The 18,216-nt window shown below is 46.1% G+C and overlaps 1 pseudogene across 1 annotated transcript in view; it reads right to left on the bottom strand.

Annotated features, from left to right (window-relative positions):
• The window catches only part of LOC308648322, a 38,391-nt pseudogene extending 23,021 nt beyond the window's left edge, over positions 1-15,370 (bottom strand). The window contains exons 1-2 of the transcript in view: positions 15,338-15,370; positions 14,155-14,776 (exon numbers count right to left, since the gene is read on the bottom strand). The product of the transcript in view is annotated as an uncharacterized misc_RNA (transcript). The remainder of the gene's footprint in view (positions 1-14,154; positions 14,777-15,337) is intronic.
• Positions 15,371-18,216: the final 2,846 nt, after the last annotated feature.

Below are 18,216 nucleotides of genomic sequence, written 5' to 3'. Positions count from 1 at the left end.
TGAGACCATCAGCACATAAACAGGATCTTTATTATGGATGAAGACATTAAAGCTCCAGTCCATGCTCAGCTGAGTCCTTTGCATTTACACCTTTCCTGGATGTGCCAGGGGCAATGCAGAGAGCCCCCTGTGGGGAAGTCACTCTCCATGTTGCTAGGAATCAAAGGGAGGGAGGAAGAGAGGGGGTCTGCCAATCCCCTTGCATGGTATGTCCTCAGTGATTGACATAAATTCCCCAAGTCCACATGTCCCAAGGGATCCTTCATTCCTAACAATGGAGGCTACAGAGCAACCTTATCACATGTTATTTGGGGACGACAATGATGCACACTAATCATTCTTTCCCTATACACAAAGCTTTCGCATTCACCTCATAATGCAGAACACATTCAGTGTTTTGAGACGCTAAAAGCATAAATATTTCAGCTGAATTCAGAAGTCCAGTGCAAAGATCCAGAAGGTTCAGGAAAACTTGACTGTGTGCCTTAAAATCAAACAGGGGTCACAGACTCCTAAGCTCTATGGCAGGAGTGAATATTCCCATTTCAAAAGGAAAAGACAGAGACATTAAAGGGGACTGAAGCCCAGCAACACTAACATTAAACCCACTGCTCCAATTCTGTCCTCAAGGTCACCCTAGGGGGAGAAGGGTGAGGGCTCTTGGCAACCCCAGCACACAGTCCAGCTGGACATAGTCCTCAGGTCTCAATCTCAGTGAGCTTGGCCTACATACAGCATGCCGCCTCCTGGGCAAGTGCTGCTGACTGCTGGCTCCTCTGCTCCTAGGGTCTCCTCAGCAGCCCTGGCCTCATCTCACAGCCCCATGCATCACCTGCCAGGGCTGCCAGCAGGGGCTCTGACCCCTGACCCCCATCTGACCTCCCAGCCCTTCCTTTCAAGTATTCATGTAAGCCTCCCTGACCCTGGAGCTCTCACAGTCTGCCACCTGCAAAGCCAGCATGGTGTGGCTGAGGACAAGGTCACCCTCACCAGGGAGCAGGTCCTGGCCTCCCATGAACCAGGGCTGGGAACCTCTGAGCCCCTTGCTGGCTGAACAGGGGAAACCATGCCCTGGGCAGTCCTGGGTCAGGAGCCCAGAGCTCTCTCCCACAGGCCCTGCCCTAGAGGGTGTTTCAGATCTTCATCTCTGCCTCTGAGCTGGGGAAGCTGGGCCTTGTTGATCCCTGGGATCCTGAAACACCCTCCATCCTCTGGGTGCAAAGCCCTGGGCTGCTCCCAGTGGAGCTGCTGGCCTCACCCTCCCAGCTCAGCCCACTCAGTGATCAGGACTGAACACAGCTGCTCACCATGGAGAGTGTGCTCAGCTGGGTTTTCCTGGTGGCTGTTTTCAAAGGTAATGAATGGAGAACAGAGATCCTGAGTGTGTGAGGGGATAGGAGTGAGAGAGAGAGTGGATGAGAGACAGTGTCCTGACCAGGCTGCCTCTGTGTTTGCAGGTGTCCAGTGTGAGGTGCAGCTGGTGGAGTCTGGGGGAGGCCTGGTGCAGCCTGGGGGTTCCCTGAGACATGGCTGTGCAGCCTCTGGATTCACCTTCAGTAGCTATGGGATGCACTGGGTCCACCAGGCTCCAGGGAAGGGGCTGGAGGGATCTCATTTGTTAGTACTGATGGCAGTAACACTTACTATTCCAACTCTTTCAAGGGCTGATTCACAATCTCCAGTGACAACTCCAAGAACACACTGTACCTGTAACTGAGAAGTCTCAGAGTCTAGGACAGAGCCACCTATTACTGTGCCAAACACATGGTGAGAAGACCTCATTGTGAGGCCAGACACAAACCTCTCTGCAGGGTGCCCAGGGTCAGAAGGGGGCACTCAGCACACAGAGAGCCCAGCCTCAGCCCAGGTGCAGGTGCAGAGGGAGGTTGAGAGCTAGTTTTCTATATCTGGGTTCCTCTCCATAAACCAGCTTCCCAGGGAGCCACCTGGACTTCTTGTCTGTGCTAAAATTTGGCTTCTCTGAAAATATAAATCCTGGCTTTTTTATGTAGATTTCCTTTTAATATGAGTGTATCATAGTTATCCTTATTATTGCTTTTCCATTAACCTATTGATAGACATCCATTCAGTATCAAAGCAATTCCTCCCTGTGGTCACTGTGCTGTGTGCAAGACTGAGGTCCAGTCCTGACTCCACCATGAAGGCGACTCTCAGAACTTGACAGTTAGTCAGGTCCCACCAAGGGCCTCTCTGCAGCATGGACGTCCTGGTGTGGAACAGGGAGCCCCACTGGCTGAGGCCTCTGTCCACTCACTGCCCTCCCAGGGCCTGTTCAGGCTGTGACCTTTGTGCAGCTGAGTCAGAGCAGGGCAGTGGTTAGAGTCTTCTCCACACTCACTGCTCTCTCAATGCCTGTGAGCTCCGTCCTCTCCAGGTTGTGAAAAGGTGGTGGGTGTGGTGAAGGACTTCCGAGATATGAAGCATCTGGATGTTTCTCTCCTGTGGACCCTGCTGCTGGATGAAGATCAGTGCTGGCTGAGGGGTCTCCCACATCACTGCACTCACAGGCCTCTCTCCACCATGCAGCCTGTGGTGCTGAGCAGGTGTGGGATTTGCTGAAACCCTCCCCACATTCACTGCATGGGAAAGGCTGGTCTCCAGTGTGAACCCTTAGGTGTGCAATGTGATTGGCATTTCTGCTGAAGACTTTCCACATTCACTACACCTGGGTGTCCTGTCCAGTGAGATCTATCTGGAGTGTGAAAGGCTGGACTGATGGTGAGCAGCTGCCCACATGCTCCATTCCTGGGGCCTTAATCCCTGTGGGAGGCCCCTACACTCTCAGTGCTCCCTGGAGGCTGCCCTCTGGTGAGTACCCTGGTCCCTGAACACACTTGAGCTGGCTGAACGTCCTTCCCACCTCCCTGCTCTCCAGGCCTCTCCCACAGGTGGTTCTGCAGCTGCTCAAGGCTGGGACCCCGTCCTCCTCTTTTAAGTGTTGCTCCCCAGGGCACAGCATGGGGTGCTGAGGGTTCCCACTTAGCTCTCCTCCTGGGGTGCCTCTGCCCAGATGGAGCCTCCACAGCCTCTGCTCTGTGCCAACAGCCCTTCACCATCCACAGGGGGTTCTGCAGCCTCAGGAGCCCAGGCCAGGTCCTGCCCACAGCTGATGACCTCAGACTCTCTCCCTGCTGGTGCTGTCACGGCAGCCACCACAGGCATCTGGTCTCTGTGAGGGCACAAAGTCCTGCTCAGTGCTGCCCTCCTGCCCTGGCCACCTCAGCAGAGCCAGCTCTCCCCTGGTCACTCTTAGAAGATTCTAAAATCCCTGATTTCCACGTTACCCCTGACTGACCACATGAGGAAATTAAGTAACTCCTGTTGTGTTAAGTGCTCTGGGAGAGAGGGAGAGACTGGGGGAGAGAAAGTAGGAGGTGACCCCAGGCCCAGAGTCCCTGTGGTGCAGCTGTGCAGACACAGACACAGGCAGACCTCAGACGTCCTCTGAGAACTTGAGAATCTCAGGGATCCCAGGGTGTGAGCCGCTTCATCACGAGGGTTTTATTTTTTAATTGCTTTTATTTTTTAAATACATGACAACAGAATGCATCACAATTATTATTACACACATAGAACACAATTATTCCTATCTCTGGTTGTGTATAATGTATGCTCACAACAATTCCTGTCTTCATACATGTACTTTGTATAGTGATGCACATCACATTCCACAATTATTTCTAGCCCCCTGCCCCCTTCCTTCCCCTCCCACCCCTCTGCCCTATCTAGAGTTCATCTGTTCCTCCCATGCTCCTTCTCCCAACCCCACTATGAGTCAGTCAACTTATATCAGAGAAAACCTTCACCATTTGTTTTTTGGGGGTTGGCTAACTTCACTTAGCATTATCTTCTTCAGCTGCATCCATTTATCTGAAAACGCAATGATTTTATTCTCTTTTATTGCCGAGTAATATTCCATTGTGTATATATGCCACATTTTTAATCCATTCATCAACTGAAAAGCACTTAGTTTGGCTCCACTGTTTAGCTATTATGAATTGTGCAGCTATAAATATTGATGTTGCTGTGTCCCTGTAGTATGCTGATTTTAGGTCCTTTGGGGATAGACCAAAGAGGGATAGTGAGGTCAAAGGGTGGTCCCATTCCCAGCTTTCCAAGGAATCTCCATACTGCTTTCCATATTGGCTGCACCAATTTGCAGTCCCACCAGCAAGGTATGAGTGTGCCTTTTCCCCACATCCTATCATGAGGGGGTTTAAGCAGGAGTGTTGCAGACTACAGTGACCTCACTGACCCTGGGAAACAAGGATGGGAGCTGTCCATTGACCATGCTGTCCCCAGCACCTACAAGAGCCCCACAAGCACATCACACCACCCATCCAGAACCTTCCTGTGTGGCTTACAGAGCAGAGTAAAGGCCCTCAGGAGGCTACCCCCTGTGTCCTCCCTCTGCATGGCTGTGCACCCCTGCAGGGAACATCCTCTCTGTGTGGTGCTGCCACCCCTGACCACTGGGCCTCCCCATTGCTGGATGGCTGGCAGGAGGAGGACCAGCAGGAAGGAGCCCCCAGTTCCCCCCACCCCAGCCCCAAGTGCCTCTGAGCAGCAGGAGACAAACACCTCTCTAGGAAGGGCAGGGTCCTGCCCTGTGCTCCCCACTTTATCCTTGTCTTCAGTCTCAGGCTGAAAGCCCAGCACTGACTGAGCAGCCCTGTCTCCTCCTCATGGGGCCTTCATTGTAGCCTTGACACTGCTCCTCGGCCTGGTGACAGCACCCTGTGTGAATGTCCAGGGATTTCAGGAGCAGGGTGTGGGCATGCAGTTCTGGTGTGATTGACTGAAAGTGAGGCTGTTGTTCCCCTCATGTCCCCACCCAGGTGTAGATCCAGAAGGTGGGGCCAGGCCTGCTGAAGTCCCTGCCCACCCTGACCCTCCCCTGTGCTGACTCTGATTCTCTCTACCCAGTTATGGTGTGAGCTGGATCCACCAGGCTTCAGGGAGGGGCCTGGAGTAGTTTAGAAGGATGGATGGAGGTGGAAGCAGATACCATTCCACACGTGGTCCTGAGTGCCTGCTGGTCCTCGATGCTCCTTGATGGAGTTGAGCACATCCTGGTCCTTTCCCCCAGGTGTCCGTGGCCTACTGCAGCTGCAGGAGTTGGGACCCGCCTGGTAGATGGTCAGATTCACCAGGGACACTTCCAAGACCCAGGTTTCATTAGCACTCAACAGGTGAAACATGAGGATATGGCTGTGTGTTCCAGTGGGAGACTCCAATAAGGCTGAGCGATTTAAATACTGTGTGACCCCTTCTCCTTATCTGCTGTGCACACAGAGGAGGAGCCACATATCTGTGTTTGAAGCAGCATCACAGGAACATGGGACAGAACCTGAAGCTTGTCCTGCTCCTGACTTGTACAGCAAGAGTGCCCCAGCTCTGGAGGCCACATCAGACCCCCTCAGCCCTGGGAGCCAGGTCAAACTCCAGTTCAAAGCTGCTGTATTTTTGCAGTTGACTATGGACACAACCTTCCTGGGAAGGCAATTCCCACCCAGGGCCTCATTCCCAGGAGGTTCCCTGTGACCAGTCCTCTTGTTTCTGTCTCATGCTGTGAACAAATGTTCTTCTGACCAGCAATGGAGGACCATGTTCCCTGTATTGTCTGTGCATTGTGATTTTATTGTTTCCAATGGTCCCAAGAATTCTGCTCTGGAATCCTGGGCTTCAGATGGGAAAGAACACTGGAATGTGCCTTACCCAGAAAACGTGGGGAACAGGAACTTTTATCAAGTGTGACTCAGAAATCTTGACCATGGTGCCAATATCAACAGTTCTGCAATGTCAGTCATCCAGGAGTGGGAGGAAGAATCACCTGAATTGAGCATAAGGCCACTCAGGAAATTTCCAACCAACACAAGTTGACAGGAGAGGAAGTCATGGAGGAGCATGGAGGGACCCAGATGTTGGATCCATGAAATCTTCAACATACAGTAATGCAGGGCATAGACTAGAGTGAGGCTGTTGTCAATGCAGTGAATGGCCAAGTGACCTCAGGTAGGGCCTTGGAAAGCAGTGGGTGCTGGAGCCCACTGACTCACACCTGGATGACGGGTACAGAGATCAGTGTCATGACAGGGGTCCAGGTTCACAGATCCGATGGAAGAACAGCAATATAAATCAGATGATTTGCTGGGACTTGGAAACTTCACCCAGGGGCTCACCTGGATTTGCAGGTGGTGAAAACATGGAGACCAGCAGGTCTTACCTGAACCACCCCAGGACCAGGAGGTGGGTGCTGCAGTCTCAGTGTTTGCAGGGAGTTCATGGTCAACACCACAGGGAACAAGGAGAGGAGCCACATGTCTTATTAGTGTGCTGTGCTCACTCAGTCAGGCAGGAGGTCAATTCCTGAACCTCATCAGGAGGTCAGCAACTACACCTGCCCTCTCAGTGACCCCACCTCACTAAAGACAGTGTCCACTGTTCTCTCCAAATGCTGGGCTGTGGGCAAGGCAGGTCTCACTGCAGTGATGCTGCACAGGGAAGGGGACTGGGCCTCCTCCCTCACCCAGCCTGCCCTGCATGCCGTCCTGTCTGCTGTCAGCCTGGCTCTGCTGCTCTGGGGACTCAGGGGCTCTCAGCCTCAGGATGCAGCTGAGAGCTGCCTCTGCTCCCAGGACTCTCACCTGGCCCAGCACCTCCATCCTGTCCTCTCCTGGTGGAGACCAGAGGGCAGGACAGGTGAGGGGAAGAGCTCAGGGCAGATTCCCACCCACTGCTGTCCACAGGCATTGGCTGGACAGTCAGCAGGACAAGCAGGGCAGAGGGTGGTGGAGGGCAGTGGGCACACAGCAGGAAGCCCCTCCCCTCCTGAGACCCTGCTCCCTCCCCTCCTGCTCAGTCTGTAGCCCCCAAGTCTCACACAGATGAAAGAGAGGAACTAGTCCTGAGAACAAAGGGGGGCTCTTCTCCTGGATGTGGGGAATCCCATCCTCAGCCCTGGGCTCTGTTCAGTCATCACTGAGGGCTTCTCCTTCAGGGCTGGGAGGTGAACCTGGGCCTCTTGCATGCTGGGCACGTTCCTGCCACTCTGAGACCCTCCCAGGTGCAGGGAGGAAGGGCTTGGAGGAGGCAGGGCTGGGCTCAGGAGGGTGGGCTCCCCCTCTGACAGCCTTCCAGCTCCCCTGAAACCACCTGCTCTCCTCTCACAGGTAAAGCTCCACCTGGGTTCAAGACAGGGTCACATCTCAGGAGCACAGAGGACCTGGGCAGCCTGACCTCAGCCTCTCCAGATATCAGAAGAGCCTCACCCACATGCAAATCCCTCCTCCTGCTCTGGGTTCAAATGCCCTCTGGGCTGTGGGAGCTCCCAGCTCTCTGCTCAGACAGGGCTGAGGTCTCTGTGAAGGCAGGTGTGGTCTAGAAGATGAGGCTGCTGGGTCTTGTCCTGTGCCTGGTCACAGCTCCCCAAGGTGAGTGTCCCCAGTGTCAGACCTGGGTCCATGGGGAGTTTGAGACTGCCAGTTAATAACAGGGTGTGACTGTCTTTGTTCCCAGGTGTCCTGTGCCAGGTGCAGCTGCAGGAGTCAGGACCTGGCCTGGTGAAGCCCTCGCAGACCCTGTCCCTCACCTGTGCTGTCTCTGGATTCTCCATCACAACCAGTGGTTATTACTACTGGAGCTGGATCTGTCAGCCCCCAGGGAAGAGGCTAGCGTACATAGGGCACATAAGTTATGGTGGTAGCACTAACTACAGCCCATCCCTCAAGAGCCGAGTGTCCATCTCCAGAGACACGTCCAAGAACCAGTTCTCCCTGCAGCTGAGCTCCCTGACCACTGAGGACACTGCCACCTATTACTGTGCCAGAGACACAGTGAGGGGACCTCAGTGTGAGCCCAGACACTAACCTCCTACAGGTTTCCCAGGGCCAGCAGGGGGCGCTCAGCACACAGGAGTCAGGTCAGCCCAGGAGCAGGTGCAGAGGAGGTCTGGGGTGGTTTCCTGTGTCTGGGTCCTCTCACGTGCTCACTTCCCAGGGGAGCCTCTGTGTTAGAGTCTGTAAACAAGTCAGGATGGTGCCTGGCATTTTGCCAGAGGGAGTGGTTTATGAAGTAACACCAGGGAGCCATTAAGTGTGGAGATTACTTATTGGTTGACTGCTGTATCTAGTTTATGTTAATTAAGATAAGCTGTGTGGAATGTATAAATACCCCTCCTGTCCTACAGTAAATGGCTCCCACTCCTGCTGTATCAATGTACACAAGTTGTTCGTCACCCCCGGTTATTGTGCTATAGCCGGACTGCGGCACCTCTGTATTTGTGGCCTACACTTAACTTTGATGGCTTTGAAAATGATTATTTTTAACTCTATTTTTCCTTTAAAAACAGGTCATCATAGATATCCTTGTTATTCACTGTGACCTGGTCATGCACAGTCATTGACTTTAAAGTCTCTTTCTCTCACTGTGCCTCCTCATTCTTTTCCTCTGTTCCCCAATTTCTTTGCCCTACTTATCTTTCCTGCATTTCTTTAGACTTTTCATGAAATCAACACTCTATGCACTGTGTGTCTATATAAACACTGTATTTTATATTATATAATGAAACTCTATGCTGCACTGTACATGTGCAGGATCCATGGGACTGGCCCTTCACAACTGCCCAGTTCTCTCCTGGCTCCCCCTTTCTCTGTCCCTCCTCCCTCACCTTGGTCACCTTCCTCTTTCACTGATCTATTCTATTATCTTGGGATTCCTGATGCCTTTATTTTTCTTATTTTCTCTATCTTCCACATGTGAGAGGAAACTCTCAATCCCGATGCTCTTTGCTTTCCTATGCCCCTTGTGCTAATGTTCTCCAGCCGCATCCATTTACCACACCTGCACTCTTCCTAATGGCTGAAGAGAGCAGCATTATTGATAGAAAATCCACATTGTCTTCATTCATTCATTATCGATGGAGCAGGTGCAGAGGGGGTGGGGCTGCACGCCTGCATCTCATGAACCAGCTTCCCAAGGGAGCGCTACGTACATATTTTATGTACTGATCTGTGACTTATATAAAAGAAACAATTTGGATTTTTAAAATTTTACTCGAGCTTTATCACCACATCAAAATTATAAATAGTATCACATTTCAGTTTGCCATAATAAAAAATCATGGGACATAATTTCCTTTTTTCAGCAACCTAACATTTCCCTTTCCCTCCCCTCCTCTCTACCCCTCCCTCCTGACCCTCTTCCTCTTCCTTTTCTTAACACATCTTTTTAGTGATCTGTTTACTTTAGTGCTTCTTAGAGCACATAAGGGGAAATCCACTGTGGTGTCCTCATGCAGCTGCACAGGTGGTTGGTCAATTTCCTTCCAGCTCCCCTCCCATCTCTGTCCCTCTTTCCTCTCCCTTGATCCCCTTCCTCTCCTCCCTCCTCCCTCTTCTATCTCCTTGGGATTCCTCCCAACCCTTTTTTTGTCTGTTTTGTCTGGAATTTTTATTTCAGAGTAAACACTTGACATTTCACACTGTGAATCTGGTTAATTGAGATTAACATGATATTCTCCAGTTCCTTCCATTGACCAGAAAATGCCCTATTTTCCCTCTTCCCTGTGGCTGGGTGAAACCCTGTTCTGCACAGACACCAGCTCCCTTTATCCAGTCATCTGTGATGGGCGTCTGGGAACGCTCTGTAGTAGAGCTGTTGTGAGAAGCCCTGGTACAGACATTGAGGTGCTGTATAGCTGTGGTTTGCTGAATTTACTTCTTAGGGATAAATACCAAGGAGTAGGAGAGCTGGGTCACATTGTGCCTGTATTCCTGGTCTTTCAAGAAATGTGCATTCTGACTTTCTAGAATAGCTGCACTAAGTAGAAGTCTCACCAACAACACTTCCCTGGATCTCTTCCCACATCTTTGCCAACACGTTATTATTTGTGTTCTTGATGATGGCCCTCTAATTGGTGTAAGATGAATTCTTATTGTAGTCTCAATTTGCATTTTCTGATTGCTAAGATTTTTTAGCATGATTTTCTATATTTTTTGGCTACTATTATTTTCTATTTTGGGAAGTCTGATCCGTTCTTTGCCATTTACTTATTGGGTTATATTTATCTCCTCATAAAGTGCTTTGGGTTGTTCACATGGACTGGATATTAGTTCCCTGTCTGGGGAGCAGGTGACAGTGATCTCCCTTTATGAAGCGTCTCTCCCACACTCTTGCTTGTTTCCATTGCTGTGCTGAAGGTTTTAATCTGATACTGTCCTACTTACTGATTCTTGGTTTTGATCCTTGCACTTTAGTAACCTGGTTGAGGAAGTCAGTGCCTGTTTCAGTACAGAGGAGCGTCGGTGCAATATTTGATTCTAGCTCTTGCAGTGTGTCCAGTTTAATTGTGGCCAACTTTGAGTTGGGTTTTGTAGGGTGGGAGACAGTGACCTATCATAATCTTTCACATCTTGATATTCAGTTTTCCCAGCTCTATCTATTGATTAGGCTGTCATTTCTCCAACATGATTTTGGAAACATTTTCAAGTGCCATGTAACAGCACTTATGTTGGTTTGTCTCTGTGTCTTCTACTCTGTCCCATTGTTCTCATGTCTGCTTTGATGCCAGCTCCATGCTGGATTTGATGCAGTATCTCTGTCAAATAACTTTTTATTTTATATTTTTTAGCTGTATTTGTACAAAATACCCTTACTTATTTATTTTTATGTGGTGCTGAAGGTCAAACCAAGGGCCTTGCACGTGCTACACAAGTGCTCTACCGCCAAGCCACAACCCCAGCTGCTCTCTCAAATAATTTGAGGTCTGATGTTGTCATATCTCCAGGTTTGCTCTTCCTACTTGGGATTGCTTTGGCTGTTGTGTGTTTGTAATTTCTCCACACAAATATTAGGACTCTTTTTTCTCTTAGGAATGTTTTTGGTATTTGTTGGAGATTTTGTGGTATCTGTGTGACACTTGGGTCAGTTTGGCCATGTGGTATTATTAATTCTGACTGTTCAAGAACATAGTAGGTCTTCTCATATCAAAGTTCCAGAATGTCCCCCTGTGGTGTTCACTGTTTCCATTATACAGATTTTTCACTCCTTTGTTGTATTTTTCCAAGTATTTTTAAGGTTTATTTAATTGATTTTATTTTTTTTAAATATATGACAGTGGAATGCATTCCAATTCTTTTTTTTTAAAGAGAGAGAGAGAGATGAGATAGATAGATAGATAGATAGATAGAGAGAGAGAGAGAGAGAGAGAGAGAGAGAGAATTTTAATATTTATTTATTTTTTAGTTCTCGGTGGACACAACATCTTTGTATGTGGTGCTGAGGATCAAACCCGGGCCGCATGCATGCCAGGCGAGCGTGCTACCACTTGAGCCACATCCCCAGCCTCTCCAATTCTTATTACACATATAGAGCACAATTTTTCATATCTTTGTATATAAATTATGTTTACGCCAATTCATGTCTTTATACATGTACTTTTTGCGTTACAATTCTTATTACACATGTATACCACAATTTTTCATATTTCTCTTTGTATATAAAGTATGTTGACAACCAATTCATATCTTCATATGTGTACTTTGGATAATGATGTCCATCACATTGCATCATCCTGTCTAATCCCCTGTCCCCTCTTTTTTCCTCCCACCCTTCTTCCCTATCTAGTATTCATCTATTCCTTTGATGCTCCCCCTCGCTACTCCACTATGAGTCATCCTCCTTGTATCAGAGAAAATATCCGGCATTTATTTTGGGGGGATTGGCTAACTTCACTTAGCATTATCTTCGTCAATGCCATCCATTCACCTGCAAATGCCTTGATTTTATTCTCTTTTAATGTTGAGTTATATTCCATTGTGTATATATGCCACATTTCTTAATTCATTTGTCTGCTAAAGGGCATCCAGGTTGGCTCCACAATTTAGCTATTGTGAACTCTGCTGCTATAAACATTGATGTGGCTGTGTCCCTGTAGTATGCTGTTTTTAAGTCTTTTGGGTATTGTCTGAGAAGAGGGATAGCTGGGTCAAATGGCGGTTCCATTCCCAGATTTCCAAGGAATCTCATACTGCTTTCCATATTGGCTGCATCAATTTGCAGTTCCAACAGCAACATATGAGTGTAGTTTTTCCCCACATCATCACCATCATTTATTGTTGTTTTTATGCATAATAGCTGCCATTCTGACTGGAGTGAGATGATATCTTAGAGTAGTTTTTTTTTTATAATATTTTATTGTTGGTTGTTCAAAACATTACATAGATCTTAATATACCATATTTCACAGATTGATTTAAGTGGGTTATGAACTCCCATTTTTACCCCGTATACAGATTGCTGTGTCACATCAGTTACATTTCCCTTGATTTATAAGTTGCCTTTCTAGTGACTGATGTATTCTGCTGTCTATCCCATTCTCCACTATCCCCCCCTCCCCTCCCCTCCCTTCCCCTCCCCTTCTCTCTCTCCACCCCCTCTACTATAAATCATTTCTTCCACTTATATAATTTTTATCCTACTCCTCCTTTCCTCTTATATGTAATTGTGTATAACCCTGAGGCTCACCTTCCAATTCCATGCAATTTCCCTTAACTCTCCCTTTCCCTCCCACCTATCATCCCTGTTTAATGTTAATCTTCTTCTCCAGCTCTTCATCTCTACCCTGTCCTTGGTTACTCCCCTTATATCAAAGAAGACATTTGGCATTTGTTTTTTAAGGATTGGCTAGCTTCACTTAGCATAATCTGCTCTAATGCCATCCATTTCCCTCCAAATTCTATGATTTTGTCATTTCTTAATGCAGAGTAATACTCCATTGTGTATAGATGCCACATTTTTTTAATCCATTCATCTATTGAAGGGCTTCTAGGTGGGTTCCACAATCTTGCTATCGTGAATTGTGCTGCTATGAACATCGATGTAGCAGTGTCCCTGTAGCATGCTCTTGTTAGGTCTTTAGGGAATAGACCGAGAAGGGGAATAGCTGGGTCAAATGGTGGTTCCATTCCCAGCTTTCCAAGCAATCTCCACACTGCTTTCCAAATTGGCTGCACCCTTTTGCAGTCCCACCAACAATGAACAAGTGTACCCATTTCCCCGCATCCTCGCCAGCACTTGTTGTTGTTGGACTTCTTAATGGCTGCCAATCTTACTGGAGTGAGATGGTATCTTAGGGTGGTTTTGATTTGCATTTCTCTGACTGCTAGCGATGTTGAGCATTTTTTCATGTACTTGTTGATTGATTGTATGTCCTCCTCTGAGAAGTGTCTGTTCAGGTCCTTGGCCCATTTGTTGATTGGGTTATTTGGTATCTTATTATCTAATTTTTTGAGTTCTTTGTATACTCTGGATATTAGGGCTCTATCTGAAGTGTGTGGGGTAAAGATTTGTTCCCAGGATGTAGGCTCCCTGTTTATCTCTCTTATTGTTTCTTTTGTTGAGAGAAAACTTTTTAGTTTGAGTAAGTCCCATTTGTTGATTCTGGTTGTTAACTCTTGCGCTATGGGTGTCCTATTGAGGAATTTGGAGCCTGACCCCACGGTATGTAGATCATAGCCGACTTTCTCTTCTATCAGACGCCGTGTCTCTGCGCCATGCACAAAAGTTAGAGTAGTTTTGATTTGCATTTTTCTAATTACTAGAGATGATAAACATTTTTTTTCATGTATTTGTTGATTGAGTGTATATCCTCTTCTGAGAAGTGTCTGTTCAGGTCCTTGGCCCATTTGTTGATTGGGTTATTTAGGTTTTAGTTTGTTTGTTTGTGTGTTTGTTTGTTTGTTGTTTGTTTTTTGGTGCTAACCTTCTTGAGTTCTTTATATACTCTAGAGAGTAGTGCCCCATCTGATGTGTGAGGGGTAAAAATTTTCTCCCAGGATGTAGGCTCTCTGTTCCCCTTAGAGATTGTTTCTTTTGCTGAGTAGAAACTTTTTAGTTTGATTCCACCCCATGTATTGGTTCTTGGTTTTAATCATTGCATTATAGGAGTCTTATTAAGGAAGTTGGTACCTAATCCCACTTGATGAAGATTAAGGCCTACTTTTTCTACTATTAGACACAGAGTCTCTGGTTTCATTCCTTGGTCCTTGATCCATTTCGAGTTTAGTTTTGTGCATGGTGAGAGATAGGTGTTCAATTTCTGTTTTTGCATATGAATTTCTAGTTTTCCTAGCACCATCTGGTTCAGGTCAAGCAGAGTCTGGTCCAGCATCCTTTGTGTACAAGGTGCTCCTCGTTGGTGCATTTCAGCTTATCTTCCAAATCATCAGTTGTCTTTTCCAGTTTGGCAAACTCAGCACGGGTCTCTGCCTCCTTGAGTTTATCAGTGAGGATCTTTATTTTTTATCCTCATATTTGTCTTCTGTTTGAGAATACTCTTCTTCAGCAGCATTCGGACAGTCGGGTTCTGGTCCATCAGTCTGAACTGCTCATCCATCTCTTGGCAACAGGACTCTGCCAGCTCAGCTCATTACTCTGTGCATTCCAAGTCTCCTTCAATGGTCACTAACTTATGAGCCACCTCTTCGTAGGCCTGCCTACTTCTTGTGCAATGTGCTTAGCTTCTTTGAGTTGGATTTCCTGGAGATCCGTCTTTTCTTCATATTTTAGGGCCCAGTTTTCAGTAAGCTTCAAACCTCTCTCACTCTCATCCGCAGCTTTTCTGCTTCCTCCAGCTTTTGCAGGGCAGTAGCGAGGCACTCCTGAGCACGGCCCAGGGCAGTAGTTAGGCGCTCCTGAGCACCTTCCAGCTCCTCTTCAACCAGTTGGATCCTGCAGTTCAAGGAGGCTACCTCAGCCTGTTCCCAGGCTGCCCTTCTCCCTCAACTTCCCACTGGAGGCGCCCAGCCCTCTCCTGGGCATCATCCACTTGCTGCTGCAGTACCTGGATCTTACACTTCACCACCTCGACAGTGGTGATTGCACCATGGTGCCCACCCACCTGCTTCTGATATCTGCCTTCTGCCTCCTCTGCTCAGCACTGCAGCCTCTTCTCACTTGTAGTGTCCATCTTTATCCCTTTTGATTAACCTTGGCTTGAAGTCTACTTTATTGGATATGAGAATGGAAACCCCTGCTTGCTTCCACAGTCCATGTGATTGGTATGATTTTTCCCAACCTTTCACCTTCAGTCTGTATATGGCCTTTCCTATCAGATGAGTCTCCTGGAGGCAGCATTTTTTTTGGTACTTTTCTTTTAATCCAATCTGCTAGCCTATGTCTTGTGGTTGGTGAGTTAAGCCATTAATATTTAGGGTTACAATTGAGACATGGTTTATATTTCCAGCAATATTTCTTTATTTTTGTTATTTAACTTGACTTGTTTTCCTCTTTGATTAGTTTTTCCTTTAGGGTACTACCTCATTCTGCTGCTTTTCATTGTCATTTTTCATTTCCTCTTCATGGAATATCTTTTGTAGTGCCAGTTTTCTAGCTATAAATTCTTTTAACTTTTGTTTATCATGGAAGGTTTTCATTTCATCTTCAAACCTAAGCTTAATTTTTCTGGATACATGATTCTTGGTTGGCACCATTTTCTTTCAGAGCCTGATATGTGTTATTCCAGGATCTTCTAGCTTTCAGGGTCTGTGTGGGAAAATCTGCCATTATCCTGATTGGTTTTCCACTATATGTAATCTGATTCCTTTCTCTTGTGGCTTTTAAAATATTCTCCTTATTCTGTATGTTGGGCCTCTTCATTATGATATGCTTTGATGTGGATCTGTTGTAATTTTGTACATTTGGCATCCTGTAGGCTTCTTGAACTTGGATTTTCAATTCATTCTTCATGTTTGGAAAGTTTTCTGATATTATTTCATTGAATAACGTGCTCATTCCTTTGGTTTGAACCTCTATGCCTTCCTCTATCACAATAACTCTTAAATTTGGTCTTTTTTATGCTATCCCGTATTTCTTGAATGTTCTGCTCATGGTTTCTTACGATTTTCACTGTGTGGTCTATGGTCTATTCAAGATGATTTATTTTATCTTCATGTCTGATGTCCTGTCTTCCAAGTGGTCTACTCTGTTGATGCTTCAATTTGAGTTTTTAATTTGGTTTATTATTTCTTTCATTTCAAGGATTTCTGATTTTTTAAGAACCTCTATCTCCCTGTTGAGATGATCTTTTCTTTCCTGGATTTCTTTATGTAGCTCATTGTTGAAGTCAACTTTCACTGCTTGTATTTGTTCTATTATGTCTTCTTTTGAGTTTCCAGAACATTTTAATCATGTGTATCCTGAAATCTTTCTCTGTCATTTTTCTGCTCTAGCTGCCAATGATTCTAATGAAGTGTTGTCTTGACTTGTTTGTGGAACTTTCTTCCCTTGTCTTTTCATGTTGCTCATGTGTCTTACTTTCAACCTCTGTGGGTCGGGGGTGTTTGTTTTTTACCCTATAGATTTGTAGTGCTCTTGTAGGTTCCAAGAGCCCCCCCTTTTGGGGAAGGACGATGTTAATAGGTCCCAATATCAACAATATTTCACCTGTGAACAATTTGTTGTTATTAAGACATTTACAGCTTAGTTTCAATGCCCAGAAATGTTGGGTTCAATTATTATTTAAAATATAATCAGTAGTTTCATAAAAAGGTTTACGGTTTCTGGTTGTGGACAGTGAACTGGGGGTCAGGTTTAGGATGATATGCTGCTCAGATGGAGATTTCATCTGAGAACCACACCCACCAAAAATGGCGAGAAAGCTTTTCCAAGTTGGAGTTGTTCTGCTTCCAGTGCCGGGATGTCTGTTGAGGTGGGGGAGCTGGGCAATGGCCTTGTGCTGTGGATACGTAGCAGCCAGGTAACCAGTGTAGGAGCCAAGTGCAGTCTGGAGTTCTGCAAAGGTGCTGATAGGTGGTTCTGCTAAGCCACTTGAGTGCCGTGCATGAGTTAGAACTGCAGGCTTTTGACCTGGAGTCTGGAGTCCTACTCAAACACAGAGGCTCTGATTTCTGCATGGGGGTCACATTACTGGTGATTTCTGTGAAAATCTGCTGTTTAGAGATCCTCTCACACACTCTAAGATGTGGTATTCTGACTAGGTGAGACCTGGGTCATGGAGTGTCACAGAATGGTGACTCTTTCTGGCCCACCAACTTGAAGTCAGTCTTAAGGTTATTTTGAATGGGACCATTTTCCTGATTTTTTTTTCTCAGCAAGCCTATTTTAGTAATATAAGAAAGTGGTTTACTTATGTATGTGTGATGTATTTAACTATATTGCTAAAGTTATTTACCAGATCTGAAAGCATCCGATGAAGACATTGGCTCTTCTATGTATTGGATACCCTGCAAGCAGCATAGTCAGACTTCTGTCTTTCCTCTGTAACCCTTTAATTTCCTTCTCTTGCTTAATTGCTATGTTTAAGAGTTTTTAGAAACTATGTTAACAATGCAAACAATCAAAGAAACAAAGAAATGGTTCCTAGAAAACATAAAGAAGATTGAAAAATCATGAAGGAACTAAAGTTAATAAAAAACAGAAGACACAAACCAAAAAAAATAGACATAAAAGACAAGATATGGCTACTCTGATATCCATAAGATTATTAGAAAATATGTTGAAAAATATCCTCTAATACACTAGAAAAACTGAAGAGATTGAGGAAATTCTAAACACCTGTGACCCACACAAATTGTAGCACAAAAATATCAAAATCTAAAACAGAAAAAAATCAAGCAATGAAATTGAAAAGCCATTAAAGTTATTCCAAGATCCAAAAGCTCAGAAGAAGATTCTTAGTTAATTCTAAGAGAATTTTAAAGAGAGATAAGGCCAACCTCCTCCTAATATTCTGTGAAATGGAAAAGGAGAAACACTGGAGAAATCATCCTAAAAAGCCAGTAATACCCTGATACCAAAACCAAATAAAGACACATCCATAAAAGAAGACTTCAGACAAATAGCATTGATCAACATAGATGTGCAGTTCCTTAATAAAATATTGACAAAATACATTCAAAAACATATAAGAAGGTGATGACCATGAGTAGGTGGTCACCACCACAGGGTTGGGAGGTTGGCTCAACATAGACAGTCCATAACGTCATATCCATCTGTGATTCACCACATAAATAGAGGTGAGGACAAGAGTCACACCATCACATCAACAGGTACAGAAAAGGCATTGGACAAACTTCAGCACCCCATCATGGTTAAAGCACTGGAGAAACTAGAGGTATGAAGGCCTCATCTTGACCTTCTAAAAACTACATATGAAAAACCCAAGGCCACCACCATA

Source organism: Spermophilus citellus (assembly GCF_964194105.1).
Source record: "Spermophilus citellus genome assembly, chromosome: 4".
Lineage (NCBI taxonomy): Eukaryota > Metazoa > Chordata > Mammalia > Rodentia > Sciuridae > Spermophilus > Spermophilus citellus.
The sequence above is the reverse complement of the archived record's forward strand: the minus strand, read 5'-3'. Positions and strand labels throughout refer to the sequence as shown.